Here is a 15,291-nt window from a genome sequence, read left to right as displayed (position 1 = left end):
AGATACGTTTGACCTCGATCTAAGCACCCTTTCCTTTTTCTTTTTCCTTTCTTTCATTCTTTTCCCTTTTTCCTTTCTTTTCTTCTTTCTTTTTTTTTCTTTCTTTTCTTTTCTTACATTTTTTCTTTCTTTTTTTCTTTCTTTCAAACTCTTCGCACAGGAAAATCTCTCAAAAAAAAGAGATCGTCGGTCGATTTAATAAAATATGTCTTCCCCATAACAGATGAAATTTTTACGAACATTCGTTACGATCGATTTGTTGGATGGATTCATCGATTATGATTAACGATAAGATTATTATAATACTACGATCTAATAATTATTGAATTACTGTGAATTATTGGAAAAAAAAAATATGTATATATCTCATGTCAATGTGTATTTTTTAAACTTTTTTTATTAGAAGTATTATTATCGAGAAAAATTAGGATAATGAAATAATATTGTTCTTATGATTAAAAAAAATATATATATATATATTTATCTATTTATATGATTTTATAATATCTTAAAAGTGAATTGACAACAATTTAATTTTTATATAGTTAAATTTAGTTATATTAATTTTATATAGTTAAATTTTATATAGTTAAATTTTTGAAATAAACAAGATATCAAAAATCACATGTAATACAATTAATACAATCTATTGTTATAACATAAAACGGCTTGAATATTATTATTATTATTATTATTATTATTATTATTATTATTATTATTATTATTATTATTATTATTATTATTATTATTAATGTTATTATTGTTATTGTTATTATTATTGCCACATAAATAAAAACATTAGGCAGATAGAAACAATTTAAAAATAAAAATTATTATAAATTTATATACAATGAAACGTTTCGTCATTCATTTAAAAAAAGAAAAAAAACGATGACTGATCGATCATTTGAAATTGAAAAGAAATGATTTTCACTTAATTAAATATCTATCATATTATAAACTTTAAAGTTTCTATATTTTTGATATCTCATTTAGTTTCTGTCGATACAAAATTAATGTTTAACTCATGTATCTAATTAATATTTTATTCATATCATTTATATTCATATATGTAATTGAAGTATTTATTAATTATAAATTATAATATTAATTATATTACAAAAAAGTATGTAATAATATAACTTATATTATATAAATAACATTGCATAAATTAGCATTATGTAAATCAACTTATACTCTGTAACTCATAGTATATTATACTATAATGTATATTATATTATATTATATATATAATTATATATTATTATATATTATTATATATTATTATATATTATATATATATATATTATATTTATATATATAAATACATATTATATATACTATAGTATATTATATTATAGTATAATATACTATAACATAACTTATTACATTAATTTAACTTATGTATATACAATATTAATTATTATTTATATATGACATATAATCTTTGAAAAAATATATTATTATCTGTTAATATAAAAAATAATTTTTACGTAGACGAAGAAAAAAGCGAAAGAAATTGATAATCCAATAGATTATCAAACAATTAAAATGACTTATACCAATTTACAAAAAATAAATAAAAAGATAAATAAATAAAACAGACCAAAGAGAGAGAGAGAGAGAGAGAGAGAGAGAGCGAGAGGAGGGAAGAAAAAAAATATGATTTTCACATAATTATTTCTCGTTAGTAACAAACCAAGTTCGCATTTGTTCGGTAATAAGAATCGGTCGTGTGTTCGATTAAGTTCGACTGTCTCATTCTAAATGGCAGAAGTTGACATTAAAGATATTTTTTCTTCGAATAGATCGAATAGATCGAAGCGAATAAGAAAAGAGAAGGACTTATTCTGTTAGAAGTAAAACATTACAACAGTATGCGATCTCCTTACCATCTTTTGGAATATACCATACACCCGGTATACATTTTATCGAGTTAGAAAGTGTCGTATTTGCGTGAAGGAGCCATTCGTCGAATGGTAGAACCGAACGGAATAAGAAAGTACATTATATGATATATATATACAACCTAGTAGAAACTTATATCGTCCTACGTCAATATATTATATGAACAAGAAATTATTACGCACGTTTGATTAATCGTGACACCTTTGATCCAAAAAAAAGAGAGAGAGAGAAAGAGAGAAAAAGAGAGAGAGAGAAAGAGAGAGAGAGAGACAAAGAGAGAGAAGGGAGATATCGAAAATAAATAGAAATCGACATAAGATCAAAATTTGGATGAAAAAATGAAAAATCATTGCATTCGTTTCGTTATTAATTTTATTTTATTAAATTTATTTCTAATTTATATGAAAGAAAAAAAATGGGACGAAAACAAACATATTTTTTATGTAATGTCTCATATGAAGAATAATGATATGTAATTATATATTTTATATTTTTTGTTTTGCATACAATACAAACAAAGATTGTATTTATCTGTACGTATATAATCTACATATATTTCTTATATAATCATAATAATTTATTTATATACATATATATATATATATATATATATATATATATATGTTTGCATATATATTTAATTATTATATATATATATATATATATATATATATATATATGAGACGCAAGTCATATTATATAAACATATTAGATATATATTTCTGTGATACAATAATAATTTATTTCTTTATATAGGAGATTTTATTTTTATTATAGTTTCACATACAAAATACATCGCTATACACACACACACACATACATATGTATTAGAAATTCATTCTAAAGTTTAATTTATTTTTTTTTTTTTTTTTTTACAAAATAATATACGTAGACGATATCAACGCGTTCAATATATAATTTCAAACAAATCGATTTATTTAATATGAAAATATTTTCAATTGGTAATTAATAATTAAAAATTATCTCAATTCTTTATTCTAATGATTATTATTTGGCAAAATCAATACGAATCAGTACGTAAGCGATCTGAGAGAGATGCGATCGTAAAAATAAAGGCGCGAACGTGATAGACGTGTGAATTCCAACGTGTGAAAGAAGATTACCATACCTAAGTACTGTTGCCAAAGTCATGCCAGAGAGAAGCAGATAATTCGGGTGTTTTAATGAGAAACGTTGTTTCTTCTTTTTCTAAAAAAAAAGTAAAAAAAAAAAAGAAGAGGAAGAAGAAAAAAAAAGAGAAAAAGAAAAAAAGTAAGAAAACACTTCGGCAATCATTAAAGAAGCTCGGAAAGTCCAACATAAGTACGTACATACATGTACGTAATACATAACTATAAGTACATATCTACCTACCTACCTACCTACCTACTTCTAAAGAATCTTCGCGGTATTTAACAAAATCGCTAGTAAATTTATTTTACGTTCGTGGCCATCGACTCGAAAGGAAACGACGACGTTCCTCTTTTAACTTCTTCTTCTTTTTTTACTTTTTCTTTTTATTCTTCTCCATCTTCTTCTTCTTCTTTTTCTTCTTCTTCTTCTTTTTCTTTTTTTTCTTCTTTTCCTTAGCTCGTTGTTTCTCTAAGGACATTAAAATCACGATTTACAGGTTAGGTGAGCGCTTGTGAGAGAGAAAAAAAAAGAAAAAAAAAAGAAAAAAGAGAAGAAAAAAGTAAGAAGTAAAAAAAAAGAGAAAGAAAAGAAAAAAAGGAAGGAAAAAAAAATTGGAAAAACAAGAAAGCTAATTCCGACGTTAGGGACCTTGACTTTTAGGCTTTATCGAGATTACGAGGAATCGTGCAATAATTTGGTTAGGACATAAAAAAATAAAAGAAGGAAGAAAGGACGAATGTTAACTTATATTTATATCTATTTTTTTCTTTCTTTTTCTTCTTCTTCTTCTTCTTATTCTTTTTCATCTTCTTTTTCGTCATCTTCTTCGTCTTCTTCCTCCACTTCCTCCTCCTCTTCCTCTTCTCTTTTTCTTTCTCATCACTACCTTTTTTTTCTTCTTCTTCCTCCATCTCCTCCTGTTCTTCTTCTTCCTCATCATCTTCTTCTTCTTCTTCTTCTTCTTCTTTTTCTTCTTCCTCATCTTCTTTATCCTCTTCTTTTTCTTATTACATTTGTATAGTCATTTCACAGTGGCAGTATCCTGTTCACCCATTTTCGAAGGACTTTAACGAACCATGACCGAAGGTGACTCTTCGTCTCTTTTCCTCAAAGTATATACTGTATTATCTGTGCACATTTATATACATATACATACGTGTGTGTGTGTGTGTGTGTGTGTGTGGAAACACGGTCGACGTGTCACGGACGTATGCAAGTGAAATTATTCGTCGTTCGTTTAATTATCGTTTATTTCAATAATATACTCGCTCGATTTTCCGTCGGAATGACGGAGCACTTTTTAGATTGGTCAAAAGATAATCATTTCGTATATAGGGAAAGTCATTAAATAATATTATGTAGCATAAGTAATTGTCCTTGTAAAACGATAAATATCATCACTCGTATAACTTACGAAAAAATGTACGTACCAAAAGCCGTGTGAAAATTTCGTAATAGATCCGACCTTAAGAATATATATTATTATTTTAATAATTTATATATATACATATATATATATATATATATATATATATATATATATATAAGTTATTGAAATAACAAGGAGGGATTACCTAAAGTCGAACGATTAGCCTAATTGAAATTCTTTTATATAACTCATATATACGTGTGTAAGAATCAATGTGTTTCAAAATCTATTAAAACTTTTAATGAACATTGTCTATATTTTATAGATCCAATGATCTATACTATATTATGTACTATAGTTACGAAAGTGACGATTAACGAATACGGACTCGAGTTCAATACTCGAATACGGCTTCGATTTCTTTGATTCAATTCAAGACGTTTACGACTCGCCGCATTGGTGATAGAGACAAGAGAAAGGTTCGACGAGATAAAAACTTAAGATCGACATTTCCGGTACTTTCGATCTCATCAAAATCATGATAGAGACAATAAAGAAAAAGAAAGAGAATAAATGAAAATTTCTTTCAAATTTTATTCTTTCACGATTTATTTATTATGTAATTCGAAATTATTATATATAGATATAGTATTATATGTATTACAACAAACATAATTACAAAGTACAGGAAAATACTGTCAATGAGAGAGAAAGAGAGAAAGAAAGAGAGAGAGGAAGAAAATAGAAGCTACTTTCTGTATTTAAAATAAAAGAAATTTATTTATTATATAATTTAAAATTATTATCATATTAATTGTTTATAGTCTTATATACGTATATATTGTAACTTACACATAATTTACAAACTACAGGACGATACAGTGAGAAACAGCGAGAGAGAGAGAGAGAGAGAAAGAGAGAGAGAGAAAGAGAGAGAGGGATAGGAGAGAGAAAGAAATAAAAGCTTTTTTCAGTGTTTAATGTAAAAACAATTTATTTCTTATATAATATAAAATTATCGATATAAATTTTATATTTTTTATTATATATACTTACTAATTAAAAGAACAATCTCACTCACGGACAAAGTACAAAACGAAAAACATTGAGGGAAAAAAAAAAAAGGAGTGAAAGAGAGAAAAAAATGAAAGCTTCTTTTAAGGATTAAGATATTAGCAGTCTATATATAATATAAAATTACTATAATAATACATTTATCGTAGGTTGATCGTAACACATAAATATATTGTAAGGAATAGATAAAATTATACATATGTATATACATATTTATAATCGCGTAGTACGAAAAAAAAAAAGAAAAGAGAAAGAAAAGGTAGAAAAAAGAAAGTGATGCAAAATGGAAGGAAGATAAAAAGAAAGAAAGAAAAAAAATAGGAAAAGAAAAAGGTAAGGAACCGTGTGAAAGTAAGATTCTCATCATCCTAAGTAATAAAATTTTCTCAAACTCGCCAGCAAAAAAAGAGAGAGAGAGAGAGAGAGAGAGAGAGAGGGAAGGATAGAGATAGAAAATGATAAGGGCTGTGGGCGATGATAAGCCGAGAAAAGAGAGAGAGGGAGAGCGCAAGAAAGATAAATAGATGAAGACAGAGAGAGAGAGAGAAAGAAGGAGAAAGAGAGATAAATAGAGAAAAGAGAGAGAGAGAGAGAGAGAGAGAGAAAGAGAGAGAAAGAAATAAAGAAAAATAGAGAGAGAAAGAGAGAGAGAAAAAAAGATAGAGAGAAAGAGAGAGAAAGAAATAAAGAAAAATAGAGAGAGAAAGAGAGAGAGAAAAAAAGATAGAGAGAAAGAGATAAATAGAAAGAGAGGGGGGAAGAAGAGATGAAGAGAGAATGAGAGACAGAGGAGCGAGAGAGATAGAGATAGATAGATAGATAGATAAAGAGAGAGAGACAGATAGATAGATAGATAGATAAAGAGGGGGAGAGAGAGAGGGATAGACATAGTTAGAGAGAGATAGATAAAAAGAGAGAAAGAGAGTGAGAAAGAGAGAGAGAGGAATAGAGATAGATAAATAGAGAGAAAGAGAAGAGGTTAGAACGATTTCGCTTACTACACAGTCCGCTCGGTTAACGTACGAACTCGCGAGAATATCGAGTTCTGTCGAGCTGACGAGGCGGCCGTAAGGGGAGCCGGATACGATAAGCACCTTATCGCGGAGCTGCCTCCAAGTGGGGCGCACGTGGGGGTAGGAGGAAGGGGATGGGTAGTCTCGGTGGCCGTCGACTGGTGGTAGTGAGGGGCAGGCGGAGATAGGTGGGGGAGCGCGAGGAGGTAGTACGCGTAGCGAGCACACACGTAGCTGGTACTGCCGGCACGTCGTACACACAAACGGAGGTTAGGGTTCCTTTATCGCTGGTTTCAACTGCGCGCGGGATATATCGTAGTGAGACCGTCGATAGATCGAACGAACCCTGGGAATCGTCGTCGTTCATTCCTTACCATAGAAATAATCCTTATCGTTTTTTACAAGCACGAATCTAGCCAGATATGATAATAATAATAATAATAATAATAATAGTAATAATAATAATGATTTATTATTATTAATATTATAATTAATAATAATTAATAGTATCATTATTATTAATTATAATATTTAATATTGTTATAATATAATAATTATAATCCATAATAATAATATAATTTTAGAATAATTATTATTGTTGTTATTGTTGTTGTTGTTGTTGATTTGGTTATTGTTATTATTATTGTTATCGTCATTCTCGTTATTATCGTTGAACCAAATTAACAAATGTCGTTATATCTCGTGATATAACAAATATCGTTATATCGTTTCCCTTCGTGAGGAAAATTTTTCCTTCCTTTTTCGTTCATTTCTTTTCAAACAAGAACCTTAAAACTCTCCCGTGCCTTTGCGAAAATTTCTTTTCTCTCTCTCCCTCTCTCTCTCTCTCTCTCTCTCTCTCTCTCTCTCTCTTTCTCCTAGCCTCGTCGGTAAAGAAAGAAGAAGAGATATTTTCGTCCTCGGTGGGACTCTCGCCGGTGGCGGCTTTGTGCGGTTTTAAAATATCTTTATGCGCGAAAACTTTTCTCGGGGGCCCCCTGTGTTGGAAAGATATTTTCGTAGCGCGCAAAACGTTTTCAAGATGGGTGAAAGAGCGAGAAGAGGTATTAGGAAAAAAAGAAAGAGAGAGAGAGAGAAAAAGAGAGAAAGAAAGAAAAGGAGAAAGAAAGAAAAAAGAGAGAGAGAGAGGGAGAGAGAGACAGAGAGAGAGAGAGAGAGAGAGAGAGAGAGAGAGAGACAGGAGAGAAAGGGAGAAAGAAAGAAAAAAAGAGAGAGAGAGAGAGGTCAACGAGAAGTCATACGAAACGACAAACAATAGAGAAGAACAGTCAGCAACGGTGTGCTTGCGAACGAAAAACGTTTTGCTTTTCGAATGCCAATTCGTAACGTGTATATATATTTATATATATATATATATATATATATATATATATATATATGTAATAGTATATGTATATATATATATGAATATGTATATATATATATATATGTATACATGTACGTATAGCGTATTCCGCAAACGGAATTTCAAAAGGCGAGCTTAGCTATCAGAAAAAGTCCTTTTATCGTTACTCGAGTGTTTACTTCGGAAGATACATGTAAGACGTTCGTCAGATAGAACTCTGATGCTTCTTCGGTATAGGCCGACCTTAATCACGTTTTTCTTTTCTTTTCTTTTTCTTTCCTTTGTTTTTTTTCTCCCTTTGTTGTCGTTACTTTTTCTTTTTTTCTTTTCTAATTTTATTCATTTATCTTTCTAAAAATATATAACAGAAAGTGATATAATTCGGACGGATGCAATACATATATGTACATACATATATACATAAATATACATATAATAAACAACGTAATACGATCAAAACTTTTATTCCTGTGAAAATATAATATCGAACTAAAGAAAGACAGGCAGATTTTCATGAGGTAAGGATTAATTTGGCGAGTACGTTATTAAAGAATTGATTAATGGAGCCGCAACGACTGACGGCGGCGTGGGCAACAGGTCCGTAGACTTGGCAACGTCGCCATCGGTTAAAATGTAAACAACCTAGTACGGTATAGTCGCATTCAAAACTTTCTCTCACCGCGAACAGGTACAATAAACTCTACAAATTTTCTTTCCTAATGCATTTTTACATTCAAACTACGACAGATTTGATTTGAAGCAAATTCTCTCTCTCTCTCTCTCTCTCTCTCTCTCTCTCTCTCTCTCTCTCTCTCTCTCTCTCTCTCTCTCTCTCTCTCTCTCTCTCTATGTCTCTCTCTATCTTATCTTTTCTTTTTTCTTTTTACTTTTTCTCGTTTCTTTTTATTTTTCTTATCCTTTTTGTTCTTTTGTAAAATAAAATCAAAACACATTCCAAACTATTACGTAATTCTTCATTAAAATGTAATTCTTCGTTAATTAACATTTTAAATTTGCTTTGTTCTCCTTTTTGTTTTCTCTTTGTTTTATTATTTATTACACGAAGGTTATGTTTCTTTTTTTTTTCTTTTTCTTTTTTTTTTGTTTTCTTTCCTCCCTCCCCCATAAATCGGACAAAAAGAGACACATTCTCATTTGATTTTATCCTTGTGAAGAGAAGAAGAAAGAAAAAAAAAAAAGAGGAAAAGAAAAGAACTTATCGAAAATGTGCACGATGTGGTAGTCTTATTACTTCGCGAGCGATAATTTCGAGCAGTGTTATTGGAGACGTAGCGTTGTGTTAAATGAATAAGACGTGAGATCACGTGTTTCTCACACGGCGCTACGCGTATATATACATATATATATATATATATATATATATATATATAATCGTTTAGATCTCTCAGTAAAGATTAGATTCATCGTAATTACGACATTGCTCTTTTGTTCGGATCCCGATCGTCGAGATTTGTAATTATCGAATAAGACTGAGTGGAAAATGAATCAGAATTATTAATCGTTTGTCGTTTGCCAATAAAATTGATTAATTAATAATTTTCAATAGTTTTATAATATCGAGACAGAGAGAGAGAGAGAGAGAGAGAGAGAGAGAGAGAGAGAGAGAGAGAGAGAGAGAGACAGAGAGAAAGTGAGAGAGAGAGAGAAAAAGAGAAAGTGAAAAAAAAATAGAAAATAAAATGATGAAAGAGAGTAAGAGAGAAAGAGAGAAAGAAATAGTAGGAATTATAATAACAAAAGATTTTGGACAGCCCTTCGCAAGAAGAAACCGGCATGAGGAGAGAAGATCGAGAGAGAGAGAGAGAGAGAGAGAGAGAGAAAAAGAGAGATGGAAAAGAAGATGGAAGAGAAGATGGAAGAACCGAGGGCGTTCAAACGAGGGAGAAGAAAAGAGCAGTAGAGAGAGAAAGAGAGAGAGAGAGAGAGAGATAGAGAGAGAGAGAAAGAGAGAAAAGAGAGGGAGTGGACGAGCAGGTCCTTAGATCCTTTGAAAAATGAATCTCCCACGGGTTCAGGGTCATAGCAGGGCCTACTCTGAGCCTTAACAGAGAATAGGAGAGAGAGAGAGATTGAGAGAGAGAGAGAGAGAGAACAAGAGAGAACCTCGAAAAAGTATCCCTAACCTGAGTCAAAACCCTAATACGGAGAAAAGAATTTTCAACCCGAAACATCGTATAACCGTAAAAGAAAATGGAATTTTCTTTTTCTTTTTTTTTCTTTTCTTTTTTCTTTCTTTCTTTCTTTCTTGTTTTCTTTATTTTAAAGGCTTTTAACTAAGACCTTAATTTTTTTTTAATTACTATTGTATTAGTATTTAGATAAGTGTATGTGTATATATGAATGTATATATATGTATGTATGTATGTATGTATGTATGTATGTATTTATGTATGTATGTATATAGATATATAGATACGATTTTGTTTCTATGTGATAAAATCTATGGAATAAATAACCATTTGATGATAATGAAAGAACATATTGTTTATATAGAATAGTTTGTCAATGATTTATGGCAAGGTTAATAGAATTTCATGGAATATCTATGAATGATCTATAAAATAAATGAGTTTCATGGGTTATTTATGGATTGGTAGATTTTTAAGATTTTTACGTAAGTGGTTATACCATCAGAATATAGTCATTCAATAAATATTTACGATTTAATTGATACAATAAATGATTAACTATGTTTCTATCGATAAAACTTCCATCTCATTATTTATATAGATTGTTCGAGTCAATAGATGCAAGTACGTCGAGTTTTAATCATTGAGCGGGTCTCTTTATAGACACTCCTTGAATTATTGACGAATCTGTTTTTTTTCCTTTTTTCCTTTCTTTTTTTTTTTTTTGACACTCCTTGAATCATTGATGAATCTTTTCTCTTTTTTTACCTGTAGACACTCCTTAAATCATTGACCAATCTTTTTTATTTCTCTTTTTGTAAACACTCCTTGAATCAATGACGAAATATTCCATAGAATAATTTTAATTTATATAATTGATCATTTCAACTAAGTAAAACTTTACGGCATATATAATAATTAATTTTTCCAATGTGTTCTCGAACAACCGAACACTGATTTCATTTTGTTCGCTTTTAATATTTCATGTACATATACATATCATGTGTGTGTGTGTGTGTATATATATATATATATATATATATATATATGTGTAGCAATGTTACCCATATTTTAAAAAAAATTTTTAAATCAAAACTATCCTCCACCGATTAGTTTTACCGATTAAACAAAGCGTCATACATCAGAAGTAATCTCATAGGTCAAAGAGTTAATTTTTTAATTGATATAAAAATCAATCGTATAAACGAACAAACAAACAAATAAAAAGATAAACAACGGACTACGGTTGTCATCATTGTTTTAAAAAGTGGTCTGAAGTCTACATTTAATCTAACCAAATTGTAAGAGAGAGAGAGAGAGAGAGGGAGAGAGTGAGAGAGAGAGAGAAAGAAAAAGATAAAAAAAGATACAACTGATCCAGCGATATTAAGCGCATTTATCGATCTCGATATTTCTACAAGCGTTATTAATTTTATACTTTGTCCTTCATAATTATATCGCGAACTGTTTTCCAAAAGAAAATATTCTCTCTCTCTTTCTTTCTCTCCCTCTCCGTCCTTTTTTATCTCCTTTTTATTTTTAGTAGCAAAATCTATAAATTATCAAGTAAAACTGCTTGGTTTCCTATCATCAGAAAAAATAACTAAAAATGATATGTATATATATATTTTTTTTTTTTTCTTTTTTTTCTGAACATTGATAGAAACGACTTTATATTGACTGAGTTAACACTTAACAATATATAAATGTATATATAAATATATATATATATATATATATATATATATATATTACGACATCGTTATCGACTTCTAAACTTAGTTTAACAAATTTAATAGATTATTCAACTAATACTTATAAGAGAACGATAACGAATTCTTCCTTGACTTTTTATACATAAATAAAAAAGTAAAAAAAAAAAGGAGCAAAACAAACCAACTAATAAAGAATAAAATGAAAAACAAAAAAAAAATTTATATATATTTATAAAAATAAAACGTGATATAAACATAACGATCGATATGTAACTGATAAATCATTGATAATAATAACGAACGTGTCAATATGAATTTCAACGATATTAAACCATTGTCGGCGGCATTAATATTACTATTTAGAAGAACGTATTCCGATCGAAAGTTACAACTTTCACAAAAGAAAAAAAAAAAGAAAATAAAATAAAAATAAATAAATAAATCAGCAACGCGCGTAAGTTTCGACTAAGATAATGAAAAGATCATTATGATTTAAATATACGGTTGATGACGTATAAAACTACTTTAAGTATATACTTTATTCATCGAGTTAATTCAACTAATATTTTACTCGTAGATAGATAGATAGATAGATAGTTGGATAGATAGATAGATAGATAGATAGTTGGATCGATAAATAGATAGATAGATAGATAGATAGATAAATATTCGTGGGATCAACGACGACGGTGTTTAAACGACTACGAACACTAACCTGGCCCAAGCAAAAGATAGGGTAGAAGGATTGGATGGTATGGTAGAAGAGGAGGAGAAGATGAAGGTGGCGGTAAAGATAGAGGGAGAAGGGATTGGAAAGGGAAGGAGTGGGGTGGAGAGGAAAGGAAAAAAGAAAAGAAAAGAAAAAGTAAGAAAAACGGAAGAGCCGTAAAACCGTGGACGATACACTGCGGCACTTCGTATATAACATTTCTACGCGTACGATGACGATCGGTATCGAGGTACAGTCGCCTACCGTGAAATCATCAAATACGGAACCTCTTCGTTCAGTCTTCTGTACCCTCCCAAACCCCTTCGTACCCCTCACCATTCCACTCCAGGACTTGCTACCCTCCACCATTAGCAGTCTCGTACGGCAAACCGTACACGTGAGACAAGTCTCACGTGCATCGTACAGTCTCTCTCTCTCTTTTTCCTCGCTTTTTCTGTCTCTCTCTCTCTCTTTTTTCTCGCTTTTTCTGTCTCTTTCTCTCCCTCTCTCTCCCTCTCTCTCTCGCTCTCTCTCTTTCTCTCGCTTGGTTCTTTATGGCTCGATGTATCGAGTGGTCTCCTCCCCTACTGATAGTTTTAAAAATGGCTTACATATCTACTAGGCAGATACGTATCTTCTTAACGTCGTAGAATATCGTCATGAAAGGTTTTAATCGTTTCAATCGTTCACTTCTCCAACGAAAGCCATTATGTTATTATTTTTTATTTATCAATACTTTATTATGGTCAATTTTTGTAGTTAAGTTTAATGAGGACTCTCTCTCTCTGTCTCTCTCATTGGTTGGCAACAAGTGACACTTTTCATTATCGTTTAAATGTGTTTGTATGTATATGCATACATACATGTAGTACATATATATATATATGTATATAGGTATATATATATGTATTCCAATAAATGTGGAAGTAAATTGAATTTTAAAGAACAATTTATTTGAAGATAAGGAAAATAAAAAAGAAAAAAAATAGAATCAATGAATAAAACCTGCGATTATATAGAAGAACAGTTTTTATTGATAATACATAATGGAATTGTTAAATATAATATTTATTTCCCACATATACATATATACTATGCATTTAACGTACATACATACATTTCCGATATTCCATTCCAGATATTCAGATTTCAATCGTATTCCAAACACATAGGTTGACCTCGTCGACTCTGTCCTTTTCTTTTTTTTGATTTTTTATTTGATTATAAACTACTATATTTATGTTGATTATCTCGATCGATTATTAATTACGCATAGTTAGAGAGAAGAAAAACAGAAGACAATAATGTTAGTTAAATATATGTCTCTCTCTCTCTCTCTCTCTCTCTCTCTCTCTCTCTCTCTCTCTCTCTCTCTCTCTCTCTCTGTCGTGTATTTCGTTAGCAGTTGTAGTTAAGTTCGATCCTTCACGACAACGACGGGCACGCGTTCCGAATGAATAATTAGCGATCGAGAAGTTGAAGTTCTTGGAAAATTCTATGTAAACTAACTACAGAACTATATATATTTATATACGTATGTATAATACATACACATATACACGTGTTCTCTCATTTACCATCTTAGATATATATATATTAAATAGACAGAGAGATGGTTAGATAGTTAGATAAATGTATATTTATTTGATATATCAATTTATAAATGGCGGTCGAGCCAATGTCAAAGAAAGGAAGATATTTAACGACTGAACTAAAAGAGAGATTAAAAAAAAAGAGAAAAAAGATAGATAGATAGATACATAGATAGAGATAGGTAGATAGACATAAAGATAAAGAGAGATAATAAGAGAGAGAGAAAGAGAGAGAGAGAGAGAGAGGAAGAAAAAATAGAGAGGAAAAAAAAGAAAAAAAAAAAATATTGTGAGCAACTGTACCTACAGTATGCTACACCATCGTCTGTTATTGTAAAGAAATTGATATAACCAACCTACACAGTCACGCACACATCAAAGAGATCGTGTTCCTTCTCTCGTATCTTAACCGATAGAGTCGAGCCTGTTCCTTGCTCGCTCGCTCGTTCACTCGGGAGAAAAAAAGAAAAAGATAGATAGATAGATAAAAGGAGAAATGAGAAAAAAGGGAGAAGTAAAGAAAAAAAAAGAGAGGAAAAGAAAAAGAAAAGAATTGAATGAAAAAGAAATAGAGAGAGAGAGAGAGAGAGAGAGAGAGAGAGAAAAGGAATGCTCGTAACAATGAAAAATGAAAATATAGGGAACTAAACTTATAATATATTTATAATATTATACATTAACGGAATTATTATAAATCAATTATATTTTGAGTTACGATAAGTGGACTAATAAAAGTAGTGACAGAAGAAAGGAAGAAGAAAATAAAGAAAGAAAGAAAAAAGGAAGCGGGCGAGAAAGAGAAAGAAAAAGAAAGAGAGAGAGAGAGAGAGAGAGAGAGAGAGAGAGATAAAGAGATAGATAAATACAGAACGAAAGAAAGAAAGAAAGAAAGAAAGAAAAAGATACGAAGAGAGAGAGAGAAAGAGAATAGAGACGACGGTTAGAAAAGGAAAAAGAAACGCAGACTCATTCAGGATGATTTTCTTTACTCGAGTACGTAGTAAAAGGAGGGAGAGAGGGTAAAAGAGAGAGAGAGAGAGAGATGGTGGGAGAGTGAGAAAAGAGAGAGAGTAAGAGAGGCAAAGGAGGAGGAAATGACTGATCGTATAAACGGAGAGACGGCGAGGGAGAAGAAGAGAACGGACGCGCAGTTGAAACGTGCGAGCAGTAGAGAGAGGGTAAAAAAGATAAAGATGGAGATAAAAAAGAGAAGGATAGAAAGAGAGAAAGAAAGAGAGAGAGAGAGAGAGAGTAAGTGTGA

Source organism: Vespa crabro, chromosome 9, assembly GCF_910589235.1.
Source record: "Vespa crabro chromosome 9, iyVesCrab1.2, whole genome shotgun sequence".
Lineage (NCBI taxonomy): Eukaryota > Metazoa > Arthropoda > Insecta > Hymenoptera > Vespidae > Vespa > Vespa crabro.
Note: the sequence above shows the minus strand (reverse complement) of the source record.